Here is a 21,681-nt window from a genome sequence, read left to right on the forward strand (position 1 = left end):
TGGATCTGAAGTCTGAGATACAATGTAGAATTGGGTTCTGAATCTTAAAGAATGGATTTTTGGATCTGAAGTCTGAGATCCAATGTAGAATTGGGTTTTGGATCCTAAGAATTGGAATTTGGATCTGAATCTGAGATCCAAAGTAGAGTTGGATTCTGGATCCTAAGAATTGGAATTTGGATCTGAATATGAGATCCAAAGTAGAGTTGGATTCTAGATCCTAAGGATTGGAATTTGGATCTGAATCTGAGATCCAAAGTAGAGTTGGATTCTGGATCCTAAGAATTGGAATTTGGATCTGAATATGAGATCCAAAGTAGAATGAGGATCTGGATCCTAAATGGAATTTGGATTTGCAATTGGAGATCTAAAGTGGAATGGAGTTTATACTTAGAAATCTGGATCTAAGTTGAGACTAGGATTTGACTTTGGATTTGGGTTTTGAGAAGTCCAAATAGGACCTTTAAAGATGAATCTGGGTTTTAGAAACCCAAATTTAAACTTGAGATTCAAATCCAAACCTTGATTGAAGATAAGGGGATGAACTTGCTTTTGAAATCAGAAGATAACTTCAAAGTTAAATTGAACTTTGAATTTGAATTTTGATTTGAGTTGAAAAAATGATTTTGGAATTTCAAAGTCGAATTGGACTTTAAAATTGAATTTTTGAATATTGAAATGAAATAGAATTGGATTTGAATAAGATCTGATGAAGAAGAAGAAACACTTGGGATTTTGAAAAAGAAGTTTTGAAAATATGATGCAATTCTATCCTATATGATGAATGAATTTGAAGAGTTTAAAATTGGATTTTTAAAATCTATTCCATTCTTTAAATGAATTAAGAATGACATTGAAGATATAATATATCCCTGACTATGGTCATTGGATATATTATATAATAATCACATTTAAATTCAAGTGAAGAATAAAATACATTTTTGGTGCTTTTATAGAATTTAAAATGAAATTAACCCTCAATATACCCTGACTATGGCCATTGGTATATATTTTGAGTTAATTTTAAGTTAAATTCTGATAAAAGAAGAAAATATTTAAGAAAATATGATGAATTTTGAAAATGGATCCAATGCGGATCCAGTGTTATTTCATAAAAGATAAAAATACTAAGTTTTGTTTACACCCCGACTATGGCCGTTGGTGTAAATCATCAACTTAGAATTAACTTACCTCTTATGAAAAGGTGCACGTGCCATTCGTGTTTCACCATTGTGAGAATTTGAGAAATAAAGGCAAAATGTATGAAAAACAAGTAATTTAATGATGTTTACAATGCTTATTCATTCTACCTAAAGCAAGGAATGTAAATTCTCATTTAAAGCCTAACTATTACATCATTTGAATTGAATCTAAGAAATGTCAAGGCTTCAAAGGAGAAAATCCTGCAAAACAAGAATTAGCCTAAACAAGAGATAATATATCACAAGAGATATCATAAGGGGAATTTAAGACAGCATGATACACCTACATATACACGTTATACCGTCACACCCATTGAACTGATGTGTAGGAGAAAGGTGATATCTATGCATATACAGCAGGTGGTTTTGTAAGAAAAATACAAGTGGCTATGATATGTCAGGAAATGCATGGGGCTGTTGGATGGAAACTAAATGCAATGGTATATACATGCAGAATGACATAGTGTTCAAGAGTTGAAGTTGAAGCAGGTGCATGTGGAAGATGAGCTGTTGTATGTGTTGGGCAAATGGTGAATGAAGTGGGTAAGTGGAAGTATAGAGGAAAATGTGCAGCGGTGGAGATGGATGCTAGATGAGCCTAAACTGGACAGGGTACAGAGGCTCTGTTGTAGGTGGTTCACAGCAGTAGGGGTTGTGGGTATTGAAATGGCAGTGTACAGCCAATTGTGCTTGCTGTGGGGTTGATGATGACTCACAGCCATCGGTGGAACTGCTGTAGTAGATGTGAGGCTATAACAACTCAGGGAGTTGTTGTAGATGGATGGTAGGGATGACACTGGTAGTAGACAGTACCTACACTTGGGCCGACATGTGTACAGATGAAGTAATCAAAGGACTATGCTAAGGTGATAGCTGGGAGGGGTGATAACATATATAGATGGACAATGTTATGTTGATAGGTAGCTATTGATGCATGGCCCAAATTACAGGAAGCACAGGTGTATGTAAAAAAAAATTTTGCTGAAGGTGAAGAAGAAGGAGATACCATGAAACTTTAAGTGAAGTGAAATGATAAAGTATTAAGAGGATGAAATAGTGAGAGAGAAATGAGATGTTGAGAGGATTCAGAGGGATTTTGCATATGCAACAGTGGTGATATGCCACAGTGGAATGGGGAACATAATGACGTCTAGACAATGGGGCCAAGATAGAATTTATGCCAATGAAATTTCTTCAGGTGAGCCAATAGGAACAGAAACATTGGATTTGGATGTCAACTTCGTCAGAGCCCTAAGGGACTTGGGTTTCTCAGATAACTGTTGGTGCTGAAGGTGGAGGGGGAAGAAGGTGTAAACAATGGTTGAAGGCGGGAGCAAAAAGGCCTATAAGCTATTGTAAGCATAGAGTGCACTGGTGACTTACACTGGGGCCAATGCCAATACTAAGCTAGATTTTTTTCAAAAAAAAAAAAAATTTACAATATAGAAATTTAGCTTTTATAATAATGACCAAGTCACTAATTGAAGACTGACGACTTGAACCTTCCTGGATTCTCCTTAGGAGTTCTTTGAATTCTATCATCTGAGAATCCAAGAGATGCTGCAAAATTCGTAGGGTATGCCATAATCGAACTTATGAAAATAGGACTTCCCGAGTCCATGAAAGTACAATCAAACTTTCCATTATCGAACCTGGGATCTGCTTTTGGATGTTCCTGCTCCTTTTATGGATGCATAGACATCACCAATTAACATACGCACACAAGGCCTTACGAAGGAATAGGAGGCCGCCATGTCTATTCCAGCTGCAGATTGTGAAGGTTTTCATAGTACTAAAGGTAAATCACCACAATTAGCAAGACATCTTTATAAATGTAGGATCACCAAGATGGTAATCGTGTCAACTAACAGCAATGGAGCGACAATGGCCCCGACATTGAGGATGTCAATACTGCTATCATTTCTACAACATTATTGAAATAATTGAATCACCAAAGATGAACCGAGTGAAATAGAAATGCACGACATATCATAAGATTGCATTAAGTATGAATTAAATCTATTATATGGACAAGAGAAAAAAAAATTAAAAAAATAAAAAAAAAAAGCTGTAGTTGCCATGCTGAGATTAATCCAGTAGGATGCTCGGGACAGGACATTATCATTCAGTAGGTACTCGACCAAGAAACATCCGATACCGATTTAAGGGAGATGAGACAGATATAGGCATAAACAGAAAATCAAGTTATTCTACAGGATATATGTGAATGAATTGCAGAATACACCATCGTATAGCAAAATGGGATACAAGTATGAAACATAGATGAGAGCGAAATCATAATACGCAATAACCTTTGACATAAACTACAGATATACAGAATTATAACCACTAAAACATGAGAAATAGAGGATGAATATACAATACGAGGTGGCAATAACAAAAAAAAAGAAAAAAGAAAAAGGGGGGGGGGGGATATTAGGCCATAGGTAGCCATACATGATAGAAAGATGCATAAATGGGTAATGATCAAATGTAACTAGAGAAAATGATATAAAAGGATTTTTCTAAAGCCAGAGAAACTGATGTAAAAAGCATGAGTCGATTAAAATCTTCTGCAGAACGGACTCAATCTGATACTGGATCAGATCGGGTGTCGTTGCTGGAGATTCTGAGATGTAAAATGAGATTTAAGTAGGTGGGTACAGTTGCATGGATGAAGGGAAGAAAACGATGGTGTGTCACAGCCCAGAGCACAACAATGAAGAAAATACGAGAAGTATTATAACAAATTGCAAGCGATAAACTGGAGACTATTGTTGGAATTGTTCATTCCATTATTGTTGCACAAGGAGGTATTAAAATTGCTAGAGGCAATTTAAGACCATCCAGGATGCGTTAACAGGAACTAAAACAGAGAAGAAACCAATTTCAAAAAGGGAGAAGGAGGTGATTATTACCTGGTTCGTGGGAGCTGCGATTAAGGAGAGAGTAATGCCACTGGTATGTAGCCGCGATATGAAATTGATCCCTTCCTTATTGGCCGGGGCTCAAAGGTCAGAGAGAGAGTTGCGGTTTTTCCTGGAGAGAGCAAAAGAGGGATTCAGGCAGTGCTCGATAATGGGCGCTGGATCAATGATGGCTGAGATGATCGATCCTCCAAAAGTCCAGTCCGATTATGGGAATTGGTGGATGTTTGGCTTTGCAGAAAGCTTCCGACAGAGGAAATCAACCCGATCCTCCGATTTGCTGGTGTCGCTAGATTCGAAGGTCTTGCTGCTACTCAACGGGGAAATTGCAGGAAGGAAATCAAGGAACCAAGAGGGGAAAGGGGATTGAGAGGAAGGAAAGAAGGCAATGGGCGGAAATGGCGATCGATGGCGAATTGAAAGGAGAAGATCTGGAGGTCAATTCGTAGAGAACGCGATGATGATGGGTTTTTGTTCTTGATGACTGACAATATGAAGAAGAAGAATGGATTGTAAATGAGTTTTGTAGAGAAAGCTCGGTGATTGATCGGTGTTTGCCAGAAAGAAATGTATGCCCCAGAAGATCAGGAGATGATCGATGATCCTCCGGATGGAGTCGATGCCTCCTTTTAAAGAGAGAATGGAGAGTTCGAGAGTGGGTTTGTTCAGGATAGAAGGCTGAGTGAGGAGGAGGCCGTTGGAAGATCAACGGTGGTGTATTAAAAGAGAGCATGCGCGGGAGCGGGTTGTTGGAATTTTTGTGATATTTCCTAAAAGAGGCTCCCCTTAAAAGGAATTTTTGTAAGATAGTTCAGAATTGAAGTTTTCAGCAAGAAGCTTCTTAAAACCTTGAGAATCATTTGCTTTTCTTGTAATTTTTCCAATTTTTTGGTTTTTTTTATGTTATTTTCCTATATATATATTTTTTTGTACTTTTAGAATAAAATTCTAAAACCTTACGAGAAATCAAAGATTAAAACTAATTTTTTTGTGTTTTTGTAAAATATTTACAAAAGAGAATTTTTCTGAGAGTTTTAAAACTATTTTGAGAAAAATTCTTCAGAAATGGGTTTTGATCCAGGTTTTAAGAGAATACGGGTTTAAAACACTGGATTCGGATCCGGAATTGATTTCGAATACATCAATATGGAATTTAATTCAGAAAATCTGAAGAATGACTGAAATTCATCTTTGAAATCGCTTTGATTTTCTCAGAAGATGGAGTCAGGGGCGAAAAGGGTCATATTTACAAAAGCTTTGAAAAATTTGGGGTGTTCACAATCACCATTCATGAAAATGGTTTCATCCAAAAAGCTATGGAACAAAGGAATTGTGTGTGAACTCTGTTTAATAATATATCTTTCACATGTATAGATAATTGTAATATGTATCATTCACACATATAAATCGTTGTCATATCTAGCTTACAAAGCTACAATTTTGATACCACAGGTAAATTGCCATTGCTCAGTGCTTATACAATTAGTGAAAATCGTTGTCTCATCTAGCCTTCACATATACAAATTGTTATACATATACTATATCGTTTATATTGTATGAGAGGGCCTCTACACCATCTAATATTGTCCATTCACTCAGTATATGCAATGTATCATAAATCGCAAATCGTTGTTGTAGTAACATAATACTGATTTGTGAGATATTGTTTTGTTTGTCAATATCATTTTTTAAGTTATTATGCTGCATTTTCGTATCAATTTTTGTAATATATTCTGCCATGTGTATAATGATTTGTACAACTGGATGAAAATCACAATGTGCATGAGTATAAATCATGATAAAAGTGCACAGACAAATTGTTGTCTCATCTACAAATCGACGTGCAATTCAACAAAAAAATTGAGGTAAATTTAAAGTGATTTACAGCATGGTACCGATTTATGTTTTATACAAAACAATATTGTAGTAACAGTTGCAAATAAATGAGTAAATCACAATATTATATATCGATATTGTTCACAATGACAAACAAAGATATATCGTTGTCGTGGTAGCTTTTTACATATTAGTATCTTTTTACAATACATCATGACCAATGGCCGAAACAACTGATTAATAAATGGTCGTAAAGAAAAGCAATAAACAAAGCCACACGATGTATAGACTTAGTAAAGAATAAATCGAGAATAACTCAACAATACAGATTGAGGTAACATTATAAATATAAATCGATTTTGTTCACAAAGACTAACAAAGACATATCGTTTTCGCATTAACTTTAAAACTACAAATCGATGTGATTTACAACCACAATCATTTACGAAAAAACCTAGGCTTTTTTACCTGATCATAATGGTTTGGATTAGATAAAATACATGACCATCATCATCAAAAAAACATATATCATCACCAGTAGATAATAAACAAGATGTCTAATTGTATTTATGAAGTAACTACGACAATGATATGTCTCTGTTTGTCTATATGGACGATATCGATATGTAATATAGTGATTTACTCATAACATTTTATAATTGTTACTTAAATCGATTTGTATGTTACTAAGTCTAATCATTGGGTCGGTTTTTGTACACATGCGTAAAACCCTGAAAAATGTAAAACCCTAATATAGATCTCTATATAAAACCCTACCCGACCCGACCCGTTGTCCAGGTCTAAAATACTTTTTCCTCCACCTTCGTCTTCTTCTTCTTCTTCTTTGTATTTTTCTTTCTTCCTTGTTCTTCTGTGTTCCTTCTACCTGTGCTTGATAGATAGGGTTTGATGTTGATAACATAGTTGTTTCACGCCGTGATGAAAGATTTGTATAATCTTCGATGATGATTATGGTGGTATTCTACATGATAGACAAAAGGGTGATGCTGATGGCCATCTATTTGATCTATTCCTACTGCCAGACCCTCTATTGTTCGCAAATCATACTTCACAGTTGGGAAAATATCTGCCTAATCTTTGATATACTTCATGACAAATATATAAACACGATTTATCATGTAGCCCCTCTGCTCCTTCATGGGGACGATGCCTGAGCTTAAGTTGTGAAGCTTATTGTCAAGACCGCACCAATGCTAGAGTCTCTATGAATCAGCCTCAGTCAGAGGAAAATGGTGCAGTGGGCTAACATTACTAGTACTTTTTGTATATGAATGTGGTTGTAAATCATGTGCATTTGTAGTTATGAAGTTACGATGAGAACGATGTCTTTGTTTGTATTTGTGAACGAAATCGATTTGTATTTAATAATTTTACTCATTTTGTATAATTGAAGAAAAACCCAAAATCCTTAGACCGTGGATGAAATCGATGGTATAACGATTTACACAATGACGTCTATGTCGACCCCAACTGAATGAAAATTGCATTGTGCATGAGTACAAATCGTTGTAAAAGTGCATGACCAATGTTTGTGCAAATCTGTGAACACCCCAAATTTTCCAAAAAATCCCCTTTTGCCCCTGACTCACATCTTCTGAATAATCAGGTCAATTTCTGATCAAATTTCCATTCATTTCTCGGATTCACTAGAATCCAGACTCAATTTTCATCTCTGACCCAACTTTTGATCCAAATCGGATATCTGGATCCAATTCTGATCTCGGATCCCTTATTGTTCAAAAACTAAAAAAAAAATCAATTCTTTGAATCTTCTCGGATACTTTATCTAAATCCAATCTCAAATCGATATCCAAAAATCCGTATTCTCTCAAAATCTTGGATCTAAATCCATTTCGGAGAATCATTTTTTGAAATAAATCATGTATTTTATGAAAAACCCTATTTCAGAAAAACTTACAAATTCAAAGCGAATATTTTATAAAAATATTTCAAAAACCTCGTCTGGATCCCATCTTTTGAATCCTTCTTAGATTCCTCTTAGATTTAAGTTTCTCTTCCAAAAAAGCAAAAGAAAAATGTTATAAAATAGCTTCATCCCCTTCTCTGAAAAAACCTCGTAAATATAACCACCTTTTTGAAAAAACTTTAAAAATAAAACCCATTTTTTGTAAAATGCCCGGCAATGGCTTTCTGTTACGAAAGTCGCTCTCTCTCTCTCTCTCTCTCTCTCTCTCTCTCTCTCTCTCTCTCTCTCTCGAGCTCTCCTGTCCATCTCCAACCATCCTCCAATCTTCCTCCTTCTCGACCCTTCTCCTCCCCTGTCTATATAAGCATATAGTCTTCTTCTTCTCTAGCACCGCCTTTTCACCCCTCCATGATCATCTTCTTCTTCTCTCCCTTCTTCCTCCTTCTCTCCCTGAGAGCCTCCCCTCTAAACTATTGAAGGAGCCACAACTTCCCCCTTCAGAACTCCTGCCGTTACAGGTAAGTGATCGCCCCTTTTTCTTTATGATTCTTCATAAAAAATTTGCCTTTCTTTCGTAGCATCTGTTTGTTTTAAAATTCCCTTCTTCTTTATTTTTTTTTACAAAGCAAAAGGGTGGGATCGGTCTGCATATAGCAGGACCGACCCACCTGCTTGCAAAATCAACAGAATACATCTATTCCAACATTTTTTTTATCATTTTCCCTTCTTTTGATTATGGAATTTCAACGGTTTTATACATGTCGATCCTCCCGTTATCTTACTGTAGGTTATGATTCTAATCCGTCTTGTTTTATTTTGATTTCCCTTCTTATTTATGTTTTTCTTTCATATCTGGTTTCTAGTTTCTTTCTGATAATCGACTTATGCTTTGCTCGCTTATTAATTCTTGGATTTCTGCTTTGTTTTGATCATTCATGGATTTAGATTTTCTGTTTCATCTTGATAATCTATTGCATCGCATATATCATTGGGTCGTCATATCCCCTGCATATCCACTTGTGTTTGTCTGTGATTCCTACTGTTCTGTATCTCCTTTGGTCCCTTTTAATTCAACGCAATTCTGCCTTCTTCCTCGTTCTGCTCTTGTCTGTAGAATGGTGATAGTGTAAACACCCCAAATTTTCCTCACTCATTCTCAAACAACTCTCCTCGTGCAGTGCCAACCCCGTTAGGTCAGTGTAGGAGTCAAACCCCGAGTCAGTTTCAGAAAATCACCATTTTACCAACTTTTATTAGGAAAATTACCATTTTACCCCTAGGTCATCCCGGACCCCAGTCAGTCGGAGTCAACTAAGCTCATTGGTCAGTTCAGAATAGTTAGAATATCAGTCATCTCAAGCTCATCTGAGCTCACAATGAACAGACCATTTTCATTTCTGACCATTCCTGCCAAAATGGGATCATTTCTTCATAAATGCGCTTTTTTCTCACTCAAATCTAAGAAAATTGTCTCTGAGTCAGTCATTCATAGTCAGTCATATTCCTCAGAGTATAACTTGAGCTCACCAGCAGTTCAAGCGCTCCAGTTTCAGTTCAAAACCATTTCCAAGTGTTCAGGAGCCCATTTTAGTCCATTTCAGCTCTTTCAGCTAAAATTGAGCTGAGTTCAGACAATTGAGCTAGTGTTCGAGCTTCGATTTTAGTTCACGTCAGTATTATTGACCTTTTTCTTAGCTCAAAGTCAGTTCAAGTTCGTAATTCACTTCACTCTAGCGACCATTCTGTACCATTTCTCTAAAAATGGCAGCTTTTCTTGAAAATTCAGTCGGAAAGGTCAGTTGAGTCAGTGCCTTGTCAGCTCATTGGAGTTCTGAAACTCTAAAACACAGCTCAATCTGGCTCATTTCAGTTCAATCCAGCTCGAACCCCAATTTTCAGTGTCACTCTGACCCAATAGAGTCTCGAAAACCATTTCTTGAGCTATTTTGCAAATTTTGTCAATTTTAATGCTTTTTAAACTAGTACAAGTGTCAATCGGGGTCTGACATCCAAAATTCTTTATTAAGGGTCTGCATTTCGCATGTCATTTCATGTCATTTCTCATCATTTCATATCATTTTTCAGCATTTCATAACATTTCATTTCATTTTTGAAGTCCAGAACTCCACTTTTATAAATTTCAATCCAGATCGAGTTTTAAAAGCTTTCATAAATTAACTTCAGAACCTCGGGTTTCCAAAATTAACATTTTTACCACCGGGAGTCTAAATTTGGAAGTATTTTCTCGAGAAAAACAATATGGATTTCTCCCAAAATCAAAATTTCAAATTCTATACTGGATTTGCTTCGCAACGAGCTATTAAACTTCAAAATCGGAGCTCATTTCAAAAATTGCCAAAAATAGCTCGTTTCGTTTTGAAAATATTTTCTCAAGAAAAACAATCTGAATTTCTTTCAAAATCAAAATTTGAAATTCTACACTGGATTTGCTTCGCGATGGGGTATTGAACTTTAAAATCCGAGCTCGTTTCAAAAATTGCCAAAAAAAGCTCGTTTCGTTTGGAAATATTTTCTTAAGAAAAACAATCTGAATTTCTTTCAAAATTACATTTTTAAATTCTACACTGGATTTGCTTTGCAACGGGGTATTGAACTTCAAAATCCGAGCTCGTTTTAAAAACTGCCAAAAATAGCTCGTTTTGCGTGGAAATTTTCTGAAAAGACTATTTTATCCCTCTAATCGTCAAAATAAATTTCAAAAGTAGAATTTGGACCCGCTCTGAGATGGCCCACTCATTTACATTTCTGTTTTATTAAAAAAAAATTCTTTTATTCCTTTCAATTTTCTTTTATTTGTTCATTTTTTTATTTATTTATTTTGCATTTTAGAGAGGTGGGACCCACAAGGTGGTCACCCAAGCCTCCAGCCCCACTTTCCATTTTTTTTTTCTCATTTTTTCTTTCCCTTTTCCTTTTTCCCTCCTTTTTCTTTCTTTCCTTTCTTTTTCCCTTTTCTTTCTCTTTCTTCTTCCTCTTCTTCCCTTCCTTCCTCCCTTCTTTTCCCTCTTGTCCAGCCATTCAAGTAAAGGCTGTTTCCCTTTCCTTCCCTAATTAAAACTAAAAACTTAGGGAAAGATAGGATCTTCCCTAAGTTAAGAAAACCAAAAAAGAAAAAAAGAAAAAAAAGGAGGAAGCTACGGCTGCTTTCTCCCATCTCACGCCTCTCTCCCATTCTCTCTCATATTCTCTCTCTCTTGGTGTCTTTGACACCCAGCCATCTTCAAGCTTTGCAGCCACCAACAGCAGGAGCCCTCCTCCAGGGTGACCATATCCACCTCCTTGGCAGCTTCAGCCGGCTCCTCCTCCATGCCCAGCAGCTGCCCCACATCCAAGCCGGCGACCACACCTCCATTGCTGCCACATCTTTTTGTTGCAGCCACGTCCAGCCGATCCATCAATGGCTCTAGCTCCAGCAAGGAACCATACATCTTCCCCAGCTGGTGACCATCCTCTTCAAGTCACAGCTACAGTCATTACAGCCGGCACCTCCTTTGCAGCCATTCCAACGCCCAGCAGTCCACCTTCTTTCCCTTTGCTCCAGTCGATCCAGCGCCATCTTCTTCATTAGCTGTAGCAAGGCCATAAGGTAAGCCTTTGCCCCTTTTACTACTACAATTTCCTCTGTGATTCCAGCATGAATCCGGTGCAAAAACCGGATTCACCCAGTTACAAAAGTAATTTTCTGAGGTTATAGCATTGATTAAGGCTGTACCGAATAGAGGGATCCATCCGATTGATGGATCGGATCCCCCATTTCGATTAGCCAATATTAAAGAGGATCGGATTTCCCCTGCTGTTTTATTTTCTTTTTATCATCATATTTCATGTGATTTCGTATTTTAAAGATAGCATCTAGATTAGTTTTTAATATTTATTCTATTTGTTTTACTATCTTGCTTTTATTAACTTAGAATCATAGATTTTCCAGTTATATGCAGAATTTAGTTATTATTTCATGAGTGTATTTTCGTTAAAAAATCCAAAATAAAATTTTGATATCTCTAGTTGCATGTCTTTGTTTTACTTACAAAAACTTGAATCTATTTGAGTTTTGGAATCCTTCTAAACAAATCAAATCCTAAACCGGGATTCTGCATTTCTGGAACTTCCAGTTTGCGCTTTAGCAGACAAAAACCTCCGACACCACCCTTGTGGGAGATTCGGATCATCCTCCAAAAATCACAGTAGATTTATAATTGAATCTAATAGTGATCTGGAAATTTTGAGGTTTTTTCAATTAATTTTGACCTCTGTAAAAAATCGGATTTCTTAGACCTCTGGGAAAATATCGATTTTCTTTTGTCAAGGTATAGACAGACTCTAATGCACCGAGTCCATACAATATGTAATTCTTATGCAAAAACTTTAAACATGAAAGTTTTTTCTAACATAATGTTATGTCATTTCCCAAAATTTGGGAATTTTTGGATCTGTTTCATTATTTTTCTTGGATTTTCTCTTTCTGTCTAACAGATTCCAATGTCCAGAAATTCCAGAGATTTAGGTCTCTGATAACAGTGTGGCCTTTTCCAAACCATAACCCGAATCCCAATGATGTCAAAAAATTAAATCTTCATCTGTTTGTCAGGAACATTGTCCCACAATTTCAGCCATTTTCCCATCTGTCTGCCATTTTTCCTACATTTTCTACCGAAACCTGTATGTTTCCTTCATTTACTAGAGTCGCCGGATTCCGATCCGACTTGCCGGAGTGGTACAGCTCCGACCATAGGTCAAAACTAGAAAGTGTAAAAGGAAGAAATCCTTGTCCTACTATTCTATGTCCCCCCATAAAATTTGGGAAATTTTTATGGAAAATTGATATCCTAAATCCCCTTTAGAATCAATATTTTAGGCAAAAATAATAAAATTTAGGGTTTTTATTTGAATTTTCATATTTAAAAATATAAATAAATTAGATTTTAGAGATACATTCTGTTTTCAAGATTATTTTAGGTGTCCATGACAAATTTGGTTTAATTCCAAGTTCATTTGCTCCATGTGTTAGTTTATCTTTAAATTTAGAAGCGAAAATCAGGTTAAATTCGATGTTTTATGATATTTTCGCCATTTTAGGGTTTTTATCATGTACATAAGCATGTAGAATCATATTAGGGTTAATTTCAATGTCATTTTCATTTCATATTTTTCAATTTTACAAAATTTATTTCAGAAAACCCTGGTTTCAAGGCCATAGTCTTGTTATTGGGGGTATTTTGGTCATTTTGACCTAAATTTCGAAATTTCAATTTCTAATTCTCCAAAATTTCATGCATATCATCATATCTTATCATATTATGTTTGATTTATTTCATTTGATTTTCAAAATTCTAAAATTTACAAAACATTCTTTTTAGAAAACCCTGATTTCAAGATCATCAGGGGTATTTTGGTCATTTTGACCCCAATTTCGAATTTCCAAGTTTATTTTCAAAATTTATTCATTATTTCTCATGTTTATATCAAAGGGGGTATGATTATGAGTTTATATCTGAATAATATCTGATAATTTCCCATATTTTCGGATAAATTCAGAAAAACCTACATTTTTGTGCTAACATTGTTTTCTAGTTTTGCAGAAATATTCGAGAAGAAGATTTTATTTTATTATTTTATTTCAATTCAATGTAACATCAAATGTAATAATTTGGAATAAGAGTTACATTTCTGCTTAGAATAGGGCTGCATTGCATATAGTTTAATTTATGCAAATTTCAATATGTGATGTATGATTCATGCACATTATTTCAAATTCACTATGGTTTACACGAATGGCACGTGCACAAGCTCTTATGGAGTTTATAAACTCGGTGGGATTCGTATTTATGGCCATAGTCAGAATACGAAGAAAACCAAGATTTATGATCTTCATATTAGCCACATTCAGCCTACACTCTTAGGCTAATTTCAAAAATGCACTGCATTTCTCAAAGTTTCAAAAAGATTTCCCAATTCCTCAATGAAATTATCTTTTCAAATTCATATTCATTCATTCATTCATTCATATCATTCAATTGCATTATTTTCAAACTCATTTTCCAATTTCAATTTCAGAAAATTCAATTTTCTCAAGAATTTCCAAGTCTTTCTCAGGATCTGGTTTTCTCAAAATTCTAAGTTTTTGAATGACATTTAAAAGCATTTACCAAGTTCAAATCAAGATTTTTCTATGTTTTAACATTCTCAAATTTCAAAATCCCAAGTTTTCAGGAATCCATTTTCTCAAATTTCCTATTTTCTTGAGAATCCAGTTTCCTGAGGATCCATTTTCCATTTCAAAATCCTTTTCCAATGAATTTCTTAGATTTTCTTAGAATTCTCAAATCCATTTTCTCAGAAAAGCAATTCCAAATTTCAAAATCGATTTTCCAAAGTTCAAATTTTCCTGAGAAATCACTTTCCAATGCAAATTTCTGATTTCCAATAAAATTCAATGATTTTCCCAGGAATTCCATTTTCAAGCATTTTCCAGTCCTTTTCTAAATGCATTTCAATTTTCCAAAGCAAACACCATATTTTCTCAAACTTGCATTTTTCAAAATTCCATAGCACAAGCCTGATTCTTTGTGCATTCTAGGAAAAATAGAGCATAATTTAGATATTTGAGTCAAGTTAAAGCACATAATTGGTTCTTGGTTCAATTACCCCTGGTAAAGGCGCCAGGAACGGTTGAACCTCGTACCGACAGGCGGATCCCATTCCATGGAATTTTCCCGCAAATTTTCAAAACGGAGGTGAGTAAATTTTCAAAATCATTTTCAAAACTTTGGTCGAGTTTGACTCGCGAAATTTGTTTCTCTCTCGCAAGGGAGAGGAAAAATTTTGCGATGATAACAGGTTTCGCGACCGTGATGGGACCTGTCTTCGCCTGATCAATTATGTGCTTTAACTTAGCTCAATTATCAAAATTATGTTCTATGGAATGTCAGCTTTAATTTCTGATATCATGTGAACCTAGGAGCCTAGGCTTGAACCCAGCTGACATGGATTGCATGTAGACTAGGCATGGTTTGGTAGGACTATATTGAGGAGAATTATTCATGCTCACATAGACTTAGGTCTGAAATACAATACTCCTCAATCTAGGACTGGTATGAAAACAATGTTTGCTTCTTCAAAAGTTTTCAAAATTCTATCTCTTTAGGATTTAGAGCCCTTTGTTTGCCTGCATGTGATCATATTTCAAAAACCACCCCACCTATGTCTACCCGGTCTTCACGTTGCTGGGCTCTCTTCCAGAACCATAGTTCGGGACAGAGCCTCACAACTGGGTCACTTATTTGGGCTAATGCCCCCCTGCCACGTACCAAGGGCCATAGTCCAACGTATATCGGCAGGCGCTCAAGGATGTTGGGAAAACACAAGCCTAGACCCGGAGATGAGTTTTATGCCACGTACATCGAGCCTCGGCTCGAGTATATCGGCATAGCATGATTGAACACAGTTGATCTGAGCCTAGAGTCAGGATTAGGGTCCTAAAGCTCTTTCAAAATCAATACATTTAGAGTTGGCTTCTTAGGGATTGTTGTATGTGCATAATTATTTGTGATTTAATATATGATATTCATTTTCGCCTTATTTTCTCATATTTTTCCCAATTTTTCCAAAATACCGAACAATTTTCCAAAATACCTCATTTTTCATCTTTTATGAAATATCCCCTTTTTCTCAAAAACCCTAGACGATTTTTTTCAAATTATCCACCTTTTCTTCAAAACTCCAGGAGATTTTTCATTCTTTCGTTCCTCTGGACTTCGAATTGCTAGCTTTTTATCCTGCCTGCAATTTTCAAAATTCTTGTATTTTTTTTTTCAAAGTCTAATTCCAATCTTCCTATCTTTCAGTCTAATGGCATTCAGTCAGTTCGACTCTGTCTTTCCTGAGGGTCACATCTCCTACGAGGTGAGACAAAGTCTTCCTGAGCATCGATCTCTTAGCACCGGACCCTTCTTCCCCCGGTGGTACTATGTCTGGTTCAAAAACTTCTCTCGTATGTTTCCGGACCACCTGAGCGATTGCGGGTTGGAATTGACATCTGCAGTGGGGAAGTTGACAGTTAATGGCAATCTGATCCATGCACTGGCAGAGCGGTGGAATCCGCACACTTGCACATTCTGGTTCCCGTGGGGTGATATGACACTAATGATGAATGGGTTTTCAGAGATTATGGGACTACCTGAGCCAGCCGGTCAGCCTGGAGATCCGTTAGAGCAACAGTTTCTAATTAATGTCAAGGGTCTGGACCCTAAGGATGTCGTGGCTCGCATGACAGGGCGCGTAAGTCTTGGCCACTGATTGAAGAAAATGAGAATGAGTACGTGAGCCTGATCGAGATCTATAAACAGTATGAGGCATTTGCAGAAGTCAGTTCATTATCTAGAACAACTCGAGAAAGAAATCAGCATGCGATGGTTCTGTGCACTGAAGGGCTCGCCCTCTTCCCAAATATACATATGTGTATGGCAAGCAGTTCAAGCTACTTGGCCCATTTTCCGGTACCTACTACTATCCAGAGTGATGCGTCAGACAATTTTCTCAGAGACAGAAGCGCGTAGAAGCTCGGCTGCTATCAGGAGTCGTGCCAGAGTTCGACCTTACATCAGCACAGTGGTCTGGAGCATACCATTCTGCCAGATATGGCTGGGACTCTTTTGTTACTCTTCCACTTTTTCTCGGTCCTCGTGTCTCTGCCAATTATAAGGAGTGGTGGCAAATTGTCTGTCCGCCCCCTCTTTCCCAAGTCCACTATTGATGCAATCATATTTTTACTTCAATAAAAAAAAATCCTTCAATTTTCATTCTATCATGGTTTGATGACCTCGCCTAGGTGACAAGGCATATTTGCAGTTGTTCGTTCTTCTTGCAAAGAATGACAACATAATTGTCGTGACTCCAGCGGCGACCCAATCCCTAGTAATGGGATGTTCTTCCAATTGTCTACCAAATTCTTATCAAATATTTTTTCTATATTCATTTCTATCCTGAATCTTCATCATCGAAATTTAATCATTCATTCTGTAGAGAGCATCAATATTCCCAAGTGGTTCAGATCAAATCAAGCAAGAAGACACCACTGTATCAGAGCATCAGTGATTTTAGAAGCAGACAAGAAGAAATGGATTCTCCAAGATCTGCCAGAAGACAGAGTCTGAATGATAGGGATGACATTGATCCTGCTATATATCAGATGTTCAAGAAAATGATGATTAGGATGATGTCTAAGCAAGCTGAAGACAGTCTCAGAAAGGCTCCCATCAAGGAGAAGACATCAGTCTCCTTCTCTCAGAGTATCATTGGTAAGAGCAACGAGCGATTCAGTGCATGTCTGCTCGATATTTTATTCTCGCCGATGTCCTTTATCATCGTGGATTCAGTTCTGAATATTCCAAATGCCTAGACGAAGATGAAGCCAAAGAAGTTATGCAGGAGGTACACGAAGGCATTTGCGGTGGTCACGTCGGCTACCAAACTCTTATCAAGCAAATCATCTGGGCGAGATATTATTGGAAGACTATGCTACAAGATTGCTACCATTTTGTGAAGAAGTGTGCTCTATTCCAGATACATGCACCTTTCGTTCATGCGTCAGCAACATATTTGCAATTTGTTATCTCTCCATGGCCATTTTCTATGTGGATCTTTGATGTTGTGGGCCCCATCACTCCCTGCTTCAAACGACTACAAATATTTTCTTGCCGCAACAGAATATTTTACTAAATGGCTCAAAGCTATCATTTTGCGTACAGTAGAAGGTCGACACGTGGTCTCGTTCATCCACAAGAATATCCTTTGTCGTTTCGGCATACCGCACAATATCGTGTCACACAATGAGAGTCATTTCAAGAATGAGAGAATGAGGACATTTGACTTAAAGTTCAAAATTCAGCATTGTTTCTCCTCCCCCTATTATCCTCAAAGGAATGGTCAGGCAGAGGCCACCAATAAAATTTTGATTAGAATCTTGGAGCGAACTTTGGAAACAGGCTACGATTGGCATGAGAAGATCCATGATGCATTGTGAGCATACAGAACCACCATTCGAACTCCAATTAATGCTACTCCGTCAGAACTTGTCTACGGAACTGAAGTAGTGCTGCCTCTACATGTTCAGAAACCTGCCTTGAAGTTCGCATCACTGCTGGAGTTACCACTTGATCAGTATTAGCAGCAGCGACTGGTACAACTTGATTTGCTCAATGAAAGAAGGCTCCGAGCAGCAGAGCATGCTCAATCATATCGGCAGAGGGTAGCCAGACAATATGCAAAAATTGTCATTGAAAGGAAATTCTGAGTCAATGATCTAGTACTCAGATCCGTGGCTTATCTCCAGCATCGCCGAGGTGGAAAATGGCCGTCGAATTGGGAAGGGCCCTATGTTGTTGAGGAAGCATTACTCTGCAATTCATATCTGCTCATCAATGCCGATGGTGTGAAATTATTAGACCCCATCAATGATCAACATTTGAAAATTTTCTATACTTAAATCCTCTATTCCATCCTTTGTAATTCCTCAATATATTTTCCTCAATAATGGTCAAATCCTTCTTTCCCAGTTACACTGGGGCATTATTTTGAAAATTGTCTTCAAAATGTTCTGTATGCAGGCAGGATCAAACAAATCTCTCATTTTGCACACATGTGCATCCATTTACATCATTTTGCATTCATTTGCATACATTTGCATTCATTTGCATTTGCATGCATACATTTGCATTCATTTACATTCATTTGCATCAGATTCACTTCCCCTTCAGGTTAAGGGATAAACCTGAACTACCCATTCAGGATAAGGGATAAATCTTGAGACCCCGAAAGTTGTCTAAGTCATCGTAAGGATGAAGACTGAAAAACTCTCATCAGAATCAGTTGGGTATATTTTCAAAAGTCAGTGTTCGTGTTGGTAAAATTTTCTAAATCTAGTTTTATGCTGGTAAATTTTCAAAATCCAGTGTTCGTGCTGGTAAGATTTTCAAAAACCAGTGTTCGTGCTAGTAAAATTTTCTAAATCCAGTGTTTGTGCTGGTAAATCTTCAAAATCCAGTGTTCGTGCTGGTAATTCTTCCAAAAACAGTATTCGTACTGATCTATTTTCAAAATCCAGTACTTATACTGGTTCATTTCCAAAATCCAGTATTCACACTGGTACATCTTTCAAAATCCAATTTTTATTGGTCAAACTTTCTAAATCTAGTTTTACTGGTTAATGTTTTCAAACCTAATCCATGCTGATCTAGTCTTCTTGCGGGATTCGAGTTCTGACTCGAATTTTCTTTCCTCTGGGATTCGAGTTTCAACTCGAATTTCTTTCCCTTCTGAATTGGTCTAGAAGATTAGAGTTCCGACTCGAATCTTCTTCCAAATCCAATTCAAATGTCCTAGAATTGGTCTAGAAGATTAGAGTTCTGACTCGAATCTTCTTCCAAATCCAATTTCAAATATCAAATTTCAAAGTTCCAAATTCTAATTTCGTCCCTCGGGCCACCCAATTTCCAAATTTCTAATTTTGACCTTCGGGTCAATCAATTTCCAAATTTCCAACTTTGACCTTCAGGTCAATCAATTTCCAAATTTCTAATTTTGACCTTCGGGTCAATCAATTTCCCAATTTCCAAGTTTCAAATTCCAAATTTCCAATTTCAACCTTCGGGTCAATCAACTTCAATTTCGACTTTCGGGTCAATCAATTTCCAATTTCCAATTTCCAATTTCCAATGTTGACATCTGGGTCACCCAATTCTCTATTTCAACCTTCGGGTCACTCAATTTCTAATTTTGACCTTCGGGTCATTCAAATCCTCAATTTCGACCTTCGGGTTATTCAATCCTTCAATCTCAACCTTTGATTTCCCATTTCGACCCCTTGTGTCATTCGACTCCCAATTTCGACCTTCGGGTCATGTAATTCTCAAATTTTGACCTTCGGGTAATCCAATTGGATCAATCAGGCCTCTGGGCCGTCCACTCTATCAGATTCTCAATTCAAGCCTTCGGGTTACGATCTTACCAACATCAATCATTCTCCTGCCTTCGGTTTACAACTTTGTCAATATCTATCACTTTCCAAGCCTTCAAGTTACAATTTCATTAATGTCAATCATTTTTAAATCAACAAATCCTGCTTTCGAGCTGGTCGGTCAACAAATCCTGCTTTCTAGCTGGTCGGTCAACAAATCCTGCTTTCGAGCTGGTCGATCAACAAAATCCTGCTTTTGAGCTGGTCGGTCAACAAATCCTGCTTTCGAGCTGGTCGGTCAACAAATCCTGCTTTCTAGCTGGTCGGTCAACAAATCTTGCTTTCTAGCTGGTCGGTCAACAAATCCTGCTTTCGAGCTGGTCGGTCAACAACTCCTGCTTTCGAGCTGGTCGGTCAACAAATCCTGCTTTCTAGCTGGTCGGTCAACAAATCCTGCTTTCGAGCTGGTCGGTCAACAAATCCTGCTTTCGAGCTGGTCGGTCAACAAATCCTGCTTTCGAGCTGGTCGGTCATCAAATCTTGCTTTCGAGCTGGTCGGTCAAACCAAATTCTGCTTTCGAGCTGGTAAAACAAAACAAATCCTGCTTTCGAGCTGGTCGGTCATCAAATCCTGCTTTCGAGCTGGTCGGTCAAACCAAATCCTGCTTTTGAGCTGGTAAAATAAAACAAATCCTGCTTTCGAGCTGGTAAATCAAAACAAAACCTAACTTTCAAGTTGATCTCTTACTAAAGTATTTTCAGGATTCAGTTTAGTCATGGATGTGTTGCGTAGTGCTTCAGATGCTCGCTCTCACCAAGGATTTCAAGAAAATTTTGCCAATTTGTCACTAAATATTTGTTGATTTCAAAATTTTAATTGCACAAAAACATTACTTCAGAATACCTTCAGTATTACTTCCGAAAGGACAAAGCTTTCACGAAGAAGGATTCAAAATTCAAATTCTTTCTATTGGCCAACCAAAAGGATGAAGAATAAATCCTCGATATGGCCAGCAAAGGAAATTCAATATTGTTGCAAAGCCATAAGTGATTGGTATTGATCGTAGTCAATGGTACATTTTTAAAGATCATTCTTGGAAAATAAAGCAGTCGAAATATCCTGGGTGATACAGAAAAATCCATCCAATCCCTATATCTCCTCAATCACCTAAAGCTGCAATTAAATATCTGCAAAAGGGATCTCTCAACTGTCGTCAAGATGAAGGCGAATTAGGTGAGTAGACCCCCAGGGCCAAAGAAGATTTGGATCATCTCCAAGATGAAGGAGTTTGTGACGGATCCTTCCAGGGAAATTTCAGAGCACCGTCAAGATGAAGGCGACTGCGATGAGCCTCCCGACAAACCCTAAAGGATATTTAATTTCTGCTATCATCAAGAGATTTCCAACCAAAGAGCCAATAACCGTCAATATAATCCCTGAGAGAAAAGAAGGATCGGAGCATCTCTGAGATGAAGGAGTTTGTGACGTACCCTTCCAAAAAAAAAAAAAGAGAGAGAGAAAAGTCAGAACATCTCCAAAATGAAGGATGATGTAATCCCCAAAAACCCAAGAGAGCCCCAATTCTGCCAAGAAAAGAAAAGAAAAAGTGGGCAGAAAGATCATCATGAGGAAAGAATCTCAGGATATCAGACCGCCAAATTTGCCAAAGAATCCTCTTTAAATTGTGTGAAATTCTATTATCAATATTCTTTCACCAATTGCTCTCACAATATCAAGAATACTCTCTTTTCTGCTCATATCAAGGAAATTGATAGCTTCCTTGAAAGAAAGCC

This window comes from Nuphar pumila, chromosome 15 (genome assembly GCF_984573655.1).
Source record: "Nuphar pumila chromosome 15, dmNupPumi1.hap1.1, whole genome shotgun sequence".
NCBI lineage: Eukaryota > Viridiplantae > Streptophyta > Magnoliopsida > Nymphaeales > Nymphaeaceae > Nuphar > Nuphar pumila.